Source organism: Anomalospiza imberbis, chromosome 4 (genome assembly GCF_031753505.1).
Source record: "Anomalospiza imberbis isolate Cuckoo-Finch-1a 21T00152 chromosome 4, ASM3175350v1, whole genome shotgun sequence".
In the NCBI taxonomy this organism is placed as follows: Eukaryota; Metazoa; Chordata; class Aves; order Passeriformes; family Viduidae; genus Anomalospiza; species Anomalospiza imberbis.
This window is the reverse complement of record NC_089684.1, coordinates 33560276-33569254: the sequence shown is the minus strand read 5'-3', so window position 1 is coordinate 33569254 and position 8979 is coordinate 33560276. Positions and strand designations below refer to the sequence as shown.

Below are 8979 nucleotides of genomic sequence, written 5' to 3'. Positions count from 1 at the left end.
ACTAATTAACTCTTTGCTCTCTACTTAGAGGCATGCCACCAGCTAGTGAAAATCATTGCACAGTCCCAGTGGCATTTGAGAAGGCGCACACGTGACCGAAGAGGTGCAGAAATACTGTTACCTTGTTCAGGGAGAGCGTATCTGCAGCCTGGGTCGGAAACCTCAGCAGACAATTTGTAGTATCAGATCTGGCCTATCCCCAGGCAACTTGGATGTAATAAGGACTCAAAGGTGTAATAAGTTGCTACATTGGGATGAGCTGTTGACTCCCTTTGAAGGCCCTGCAGAGGGACCTTGACAAGTTGGAGATTACCAACCACATGAACTTTAAACAAAGACAAGTGCTGTGTTTTTCACCTGGGATGAGGCAACCCTGGATGTATGGACAGACTGGGGAACGAGAGGTTGTACAGCAGTGTTGTGCAAAGGGCCCTGGTGGTCCTGGTCAATGGAAAGTTGAATGTGAGTCAGTGCCCTGGCAGCCTGTCCTGTCCTGGGGGACATCAGGCTCAGCATGGCCAGCCAGGCAGGGAAAGGGATTGTCCCGCTCTGCTCTGCGCTGGGCTGGCCTCACCTCGAGTGCTGGGGGCAGTTTGGGGTGCCAATATATAAGTATGAGGCAACTAAGATAGTGAAGGGCCTTGAGGGGCAGCCATACCAGGAGTGGCTGAGGTCACTTGGTCTATTCAGCCCAGAGAAGAGGAAACTGAGGGGAGACCTCATTGCAGTTACAGCTTCATTGTGTGGGGAAGAGGAGGGGCAGACACTGAGCTCTTCTCTGTGGTGACAGTGACAGGACCCCAGGGAATGGCCTGAAGTTGTGTTAGGGGAGGTTTAGGTTGGATATTAGAAAAAAATTGCTTTGCCCAGAGGGTGTTTGGGCACTGGAACAGGCTCCCCAGGGAAGTGGTCACAGTTCCAAGCCTGACAGGGTTCAAGAAGATTTTGGAAAATACCCTTGGGTACATGGTGTGGCTCTTGTGACTGTCCTATGCCAGGCCAGGAGTTGGACTTTATGATCCTTCTTGGGTCCCTTCCAACTCAGGATATTCTTCCATGAGTTAGGAAAAACCAGAGCACTTGAACAGGATGCAGAGAGAGGTGGCTGTTGCTCTCAGCATGACTGGTGCTCCAGCTTAAACCAACCAACCAACAACAACAACAAAAGGAGATGAAAAACTGTGGTTATTTTGTTTGCACAGATATTTGCTCTACTTTTAAGAGCCAATATGAATTAGAATTTATTTTTTTTTAATTGTGGGCACGGGTATCCTTGAGATTGTTTCTGAATGTGTCAATTCACAGTTGTTCCTGTCTTCAGGCATGGAGCAGACTGTCTGAAGGAAAGCCCCAGTTGATGCGTGCATTAGTCTGAAACACTAAGTGAAAGGAATTTAGCCTTTCTGCAGTTTCAGGAGCTGGCCAGGAGCAATTTAACTTCACTGGAAAGTTTTTCTCTTAGACACATGTATAGGACACATGTATAGACAGTCTAAAGGGACTGTGTTATCAACTCTGGTAGCAGCTAGGATGTTTAGTGGTCCTGTATAAAGATAGTACAGACCCATTCACATTCAAATAAGCAATAAATGAAATACATTGAAGGAACATGATTCCTCAGAGATAAGATTACATATTTCATTGGGGACAGACAGTGCACACTTTGGCGTGTCATCGGCTTTGCTGCTGGAAGACTCCCACAGGGAGCAAGGTTCATGTACTGCTGCAGGGCTTGAAACATGTGCCCTCAGGAGTGCAAAACTCAGTAATGAATTCTACCCTAATAAATCTTTTTCTATCTTACTGTTTCCAAGGTCATGACTGCCCCAGGTGCTTATTTGTCAGATAATGCACAAAAAGTGCTCATAAATTTTTCCTCATCTACCTTTGGGCAAACCTGTGGTGTAGTGCAGGATTACTTAATGTTAGCAACTGATTAAATATGGAGTTCAACGTTTCACCCTTCTGTTTTGTGCTTGGTCATGTGTGAGGCACACCCATAACATGTTTTGGTCAGTTCACAACACATAAACCCTGAGATGTTAAGCACACCCTAAGTGAGGTATCACCTTATCATTCAATCCTTCCAAGCAGCTTGCATATTCTGTCTAATATTAAATCTGGCAGAAGGCCACCACCAGCTATCCATTAACCAAAATAAAAGGTGGAATCTGCACAGCAGCAACACCAGCCAAGGTGTGTCCTGAGCTGTGCCCTTTCTTTGTTTGGAGTTGAATGAAGCTCTGAGCTTTCACCTCAGCACTAGGAGGCAATGTTTAAAAACATGATAAAATTTTATTACAAGGAGAAGAAAACACATCTTGTATGAGTAATTGCTGTTGAAAGACTCAAGGTGATGAACCTCAAGGAAGGGATGTAGACATTGAATCTAATGTTGATCAACATGATGCTCACCAGGAATTCTCCTGAGCTGCAGATCAGGCTAGCATGATACTGTGCAGTATTTCCAGCTTGGTGTCAAACCTCTCAGGAGTCATTTGGTCTGTCTCATTAGCCCTGGAAATAACATGATGGGCCTTTCCCTTGTAAGGTTTAACATTCCCATAACAAATGACTTAAACGTGCCCCAGAAAAGTACCAGTTAAATCACTGTGATGTTAACATCAGATATTTGACATGAGTGGGACATTTCCTAGCAGGTTCCCTGCTACTCAGAGTGAGCTGCATTTCACTGATGTGTTCCAACCTCCTGAATTTAGGTTTAGAGCTATAATCCTTCACAACCTTGCTTTGTCTTACAGGTATTTTGACTCTACCTTGCTTTACAGGCTAAAACCTGGCTTAGTTGAGAATTAACATACCTGGGAAATATCTAAGACCTCTGTTTCATCTCAGTGAACACAACAGTCTCTTAAGCTGCTAACACCAGATTCTTCTAACATCTTTCCATGTCTGCAGTCATGTTTTCCACCCCAGCTCTCTGATTTCTTTGAGAGAGCAAGACTCAGGGAGGGAGTTGAAGCACCCCAATGGCAAGCACTGCACTCTCTATGAAATGTCCTGAACACAAACAAAGGGCAAGGACAACTTGATAGATACCCTCAGAGTTTTTACATCCATTCATGGCTGTTCTAATATGTACCAGTGACTGAGGCGTTTCTTTCTCATTGCTAAATTGTTGGGATCTTGTGCCACAGCAGAAATGTTTTGTCATGGGGAAATCGCCTGTGGACAAAAACAGCAGCAGCAGCAGCAGCAGCAGCAACAGCAGCAGCAGCAGGGCAATGCTGAAGAACTGTTCCTCCTTCATGTGCTGAACTGTGAAGCAGAGAAACAAGTGGAGCTCTCAGCATCCTTCTTCCCTGGTGTCCTCTGGTGACTGACACTGCTCTCCCAGCTCGTGGTGCACAGGATCCTGAAACACAAACCTGCTTAGGGGCCAGACCTGGGGGAAGAAAAGAAATAGTATCAAGTTTGTCCAACAATGTGGGATGTGAAACTTGGTGGTCTGGTTTATTTCCCTGTAGTTCATGCAGGCAGCACCACCACTGCTCTGCACCAAAAATGAAGGAACAGCAAAAGAGCTTCTTGGAAACATAGAGAACCACCCTGGAAAAGTAGGAAGGCTGTTTCAGGAGGGTCTTGCATTAGTTGTACTTTTACCACCATCCACTACATCAATATTCACACTGCATTAGCCTTGAAGAGAGAAGAGTTTAAGAGAGTCTCTGATCCGATGCTCAGGGTCATGCCTCACTGCATCATCTCATGTCCCTATGGTTTCAGTGCAGAGCTGAGGATGTTTAGCCTGGAAAAAAGGAGGCTCAGGAGAGACCTTATTGCTCTCTACAACTACCTGGAAGCAGTTTGTAGAGAGGTGGGGATCAATCTCTTCTCCCAGGTAAACAAGTGAAAGGATGAGAGGAAATTAAAGGAAATGTCCTCAAGTTATGCCAGAGGAGCTTTAGATTGGATATTAGGAGAAATTTCTTCATGGAAAGGGTGTTCAGGCATAGAACAGCTGTCCAAGTGGTGGAATCACCAACCCTGGAACTGTTAACAAAATGTGTAGATATGGCACTTAGGGATTTGGTTTAGTGATGAACATGGCAGTGTTAGGTTGACAGCAGGACTCAATCTTGGAGGCCTTTCCAATCTTACCAGTGTGATTTGTGAGACAGGCCGTCTCCCATTTCTGGGAGCCCTTCAGACTGTTTGCAAACATCCCCCAACCTCATTTCTGCCTCCAGAAGCAGTAGGAGCACCTCTTCTCTGGTGTGTGCTGGAGCCAAAATAGCTCAGGGCTTCACATAACCTGAGCACACCCATGAGCTCCTGCAGCAGCAGGGCCGTCACTGAACTGGCCACCTCAAACCAGGCAGCTGCCTGTCTTGTGGACTGGCGCTCAGACCCAGCCCTCAAGCCTGCTGTGTTGGCTGCTCGTAGCAGGGATTTAGGACCAGCACCAGGAGGGAGCAGAGGTGACCCAGCATGCCTGTGGCCACGCGTGAAATCTGTCCCCACAGCAGGCACACTGCCAGCTCCCAGCTCCGGCTGGCACCACGGCACAGCCGCTTTCTCCTGCTTCTCTGTGCACACGTGTATGTGTGTGAACACACACGTACACGCCGTCAGCAGCGGCACAGCCTCACCCTTCATAGCGGGGACAAATGCAGCGGGAGTTGTGATGGTGAAAACAGGCGAGCGGAAAAGGTATTTTGGAATAAATTCCCATCCTGTCCTGCAGGTGGCAGCTCAGAAGCACAGACATGACAAATCCTCCGGGCCCCTGCAGCCCCCCCTGGGCAAAACCCCACCTTTCTCTGTTCAAAGCAATAAACTTTAAACCAATCTGAGCCAGAGCAACCCCAGTCCCAGACTTACCTCTTCCCTGTTTGTCACCATGGTAGGCAATGGATAAGCCTTTGCACCCCCAAGTCCCAGCTCTTCCACCACAGCATATTACACCCAACACCCACAAGCTGCAGGGATCTGAGCCACAGAGAAGCCACTCCTATGTGATAGTCTCTTCACAATGTTTATGTGGGGAAGGCAGAGTGACTGGGAATCCCACAGTGTCACCATCACTCCCCACTTGTGTCTTGGTGCTGAGGACAGTCCAGGCATCCATAGGGATGGGATCAGTGCTCTTGGGCCTCTCGGAGCAGTGGGCAATGCTTGTCACCAGCTCTGCACATTGGTGGTGTCCACAGAGAAGATGTTCCCATAACAGATTTGGCTTTTGTTTTATCTTCTCCTCACTGAATTTTGTGGTCTGGCCTCATTCCAGTGTGGGTGTGCAAGAGAAAACCTCCTTTACCTGATAACCTTATCATGCCTCTGGCCACAGAGCCTAGAACAGTACAGCACTGATTCGTATGCTGAAGAGAGACACAGAGACATAAATAACAGCACACAGGCAGGAAGACAGGCAGTGCTTTTATTGCTGGTGTTACCCCGGGCAAAGGGGATCGAGCACAGTGAAGGCAAACTCCTCATGGTGCAGGTCCCAACATCCAGGGCAGCAGCAGCTCCTTTCTGCAGTGGCTCCACGGGGTGCACTGAAGATAGCAGCATCTGCAATGGGATAGGAGAGCAGGATCACCCTTTCCTCAGCCATTACTGCTCGGGCACTGCTGCAATCCTGCGTCTGGAGTCAGGTGTCAGAGGAAAGGGAGACCCCGGGAAGCCACTGGGTGCTGTGCAACAGTGACACAAAGCAGAGCCAGCACCCCCAGCTTACCAAAATATGCCCATTGCCCTTCTCCGGTTGATGTCTCTCTTCAGCTGGCAGAGTGCACACGGGCTGCACCACCAGATGGAGCAAAAGTCTCGCAGGATGGAGCCCTGTGGAGCAAGGGACATTACCTGAAAAACCCCTTCCCACACCAAACGTTAAGCCTATCAGCCTTTCTGTTTTACATCGTCAGCACCCCATGACATCTCACCCGGGCCCTGCAGCATCCTGCTGCTCATATCCAGCAAGAACTGGGATGAAATAGTGTGTGCTGGGATTACCTCCAGCTCACAGTGGTGAGGCAGATGTGTCCCTGACTCCTGGCCAGCTGGGAGGCTCTTGCAACTCCTCACCTCTGCCCTTCCCATTGGGCACCCCTTTCTCCTTCCTCGAGCCCCCAGCACCCATCACCCATCCCGTGGCTGTTGTTGCTGTTGGGATAGGCCCCCGAGCTGGTCACTCACTGGGATGTTGTATTTGGTGAGGTAGAGGGTCCTCATGGCCACGCTAGAGCCACACAAGCAGCACTCGTCCATGTCCCCAGCCACTTGGCAGTTCAGGCAGAGGAAGCAGAACATCCCACAAAGACCTGTGGGACAGAGAGACGTGGGCTTGGCTGAGAGGTGCAAATACGGAGGAAAGAGGGACAAGCCAGCCAAGAGCTGTGGCTCTTGACATCAGGTAAGAGCTGTCCTGCCTCCACTACCCACGGGAGTGGGGTTTGCAGCAGGGGTAATGCTGCAGGAGGAGCAGGGTAAAACACCAGGAAAACATCACGAGGAACAGCAGGAATGAGGTCTATGTATGTACTCACACACACCACAGTCGGAGCAGCAGTCCAGCAGCCCTGTTTGCCATTCCCCCGGCTGTTAGGCAGCTGAAAACTGGGGTTGGACTGTAATCACAGTTTGAGAGGCCGTTGCCAGCACGGGCTCAGGTCCCTCCAGGTAGTTTGTGGTCTGGAAAGAAAAGCCGTCAAAGGAAGATGCTGCAGGTGTTTCTGAAGTGGGCGTCTTGCTCAGGCTGCTGCATTCAGAGAGAGTTCCCTGGGGAGTCCCCAGTGCCAGGGTAATGCCACCCTCACCACAAAATGGAGGTACAGCTCTGCCAGAAGCTGCCGCTACCCTCTGAAGCAAATCCCTCCTCAAAACCAGTCTCCCACTAAAGGCAGCAGCACATAATCCCTATGAAAGTAAAACGCCTCTGTGAAAACAGACGTTCTTCTGCTTCAGAGCTGCAGTGCTTCAACACCTGAAACTAGTCTTTTCATCTCCAGGTCATCTTTCATCATTGTCTGTGTAAAATCATGTAAATATATCTGTGTAAAATTGTCTGCATAAAATTGTCTGCATTTTGGGCTGGTTGGTTTGTTTGTTTGTTTGCTTGCTTTTTTGGGATTTGTTTTGTTTTGTTTTGTTTCGTTTATGATCCCAGTCTCCCAAAGTTACTACTGCTCACTTCTAGCCTGCCCAAGCTCTCAGGAGTCACCTTAATCTTTGCTTTGTTCTATGTTCCAAAACCAATTTGGAGCTTTAATTAAAACAAACAAATAAAAATAGAGGATTCTCCCACAGGAGAACTCCCATGCAGACACACTCCCTGGCTTTTGCCCAAGCTCAGCACCACTTTGTTAAGCACTCTAAGAGGATTGTTTTCACACCAGAATTGCACAGTTACACAAAGTTAAATATTAAACGACACAGGAAATGGGGTGGAACATTTACTATGCCCAGCACTCAGACAATGACATTGAGCTCATTACCCACATCAGAGTGGCACCAGCTGTGGCATTGCATTTGTACTGACTAATGCCAACAGGTGGCAAAGGGTTGATGGCTCTGCTGGAAGCTCCTGTGACTCCCCCGCATACAGACACATCCCAGATGTCAGAAACACCCTGTTGCTGTAGGACAAGCCCATGTTCCTGGCAGCCCCAGGAAGAGGAAAGAGATTGTTGAATTATGGTGTAAGAGGGAAGAAAGGTGGTAAAATTCTCCACATGTTTTGCTCCTGACTTTTTGCAGCTTTCTGTAGGCAGTGGAAGCATGGCTGGGCCGTCCTTATCCGAGACACCTGTGAGTGCAACAGGGGACACTGCACCCATCGTCCCTCTCCAGACCCCTCCTGGCCCTGCCTTGGCCAGCTGTCCCTGTTTGTTCATCCACAAGATCCCAGGTGATTCCCACTACCTCTGCAGCCAATGTAACACCTCCTGCCATGCCAAAACAGCAGCCCCTTCAGGAAGCTTTAGCACATGATGATTTAAGAAGCAAGAACCAGGAGGGACAAGGGGGTAGACAGACCATGGACAGGCTGTGCAGTCGTGAGCCCAGCATGGGGCTCCCATGCAGCAACAGGGATGTCCAGCAGCAGGCAGAGACCACAGAGAGAAGTGTGCACAAGAGAAATTTTAGTGGCAGGATCCCTCCAGTCAGGCTTCCCCTTCTCCTCCCCAGGTACAAGCACAGCACATTCCTGCACAGATAGCTGCTGCAGTGCGGAGCAGGCAGCAGCCTGGAGAAGCCTCTGCCGCACACTCAGCTACTGAGAGATGGCCCAGGCCCAGCACACCAAATGTATCATAATTTCACAATTCACACCCCCATGGATCACCAGCCATTCTGGAATGATTGATGGGGACAAAAAGATCCTGAGGTGCATGCAGCTACATTTCACCAACAGCCAAGGTCATAAAGCTGTATCTATAGGCACTGTATGTGCACAAATACAGTGCACTATATGAGCAACACAGTACAAAAACTGCTGTCCTCTACCTCTGTTCCCCACATCTGTCAACATGCCATCAGCAGCACCCACCATGCTGTGGTTAACCCTGAAGCAGCTTTCCAGGTAGAAAATCTCACCTTTGCTTCCAGCCCTTCCCCTTGCCCAGCATCACCACTTCAGCCACAAGCAGTTTCCATACCACAACCAAAGAAAAGCTATGCCATACGTACTTTCCAAGCTGTCCTTGTCCCAGCAGACACTTACACCCTCTTACACCACGTCCTTTCCTGGTTCTCATGCTTTATATGCGCTCTGGCAAATGACCTCTGCTCCCTCTGACTAACGGAGCAAATGGTAGCTTAGGTGCAGCTTTGCACAATGGCAGCTTCCCTGCTGCATTCCAGCTGCCAGCCCTCGCCTTTCCCCACCCAGGCGTTCTCCAGGCCCAAAGCCCTGGTGGGAGAGGTTTTCAGAGAAGGGCAGTTTGTTTCCAGGCTCCTGTTTCCTGCTACTGGAGGTGCAGCACCTTTCCTTTGTCAAACCTGAACATCTGC

At 49.1% G+C, this 8979-nt stretch overlaps 1 pseudogene; it reads right to left on the bottom strand.

Moving 5' to 3' along the window:
• Window positions 1-5700: 5700 nt before the first annotated feature.
• Window positions 5701-8518, bottom strand: LOC137473320 (placenta-specific gene 8 protein-like; annotated as a pseudogene).
• Between the last annotated feature and the right edge of the window lie 461 nt (window positions 8519-8979).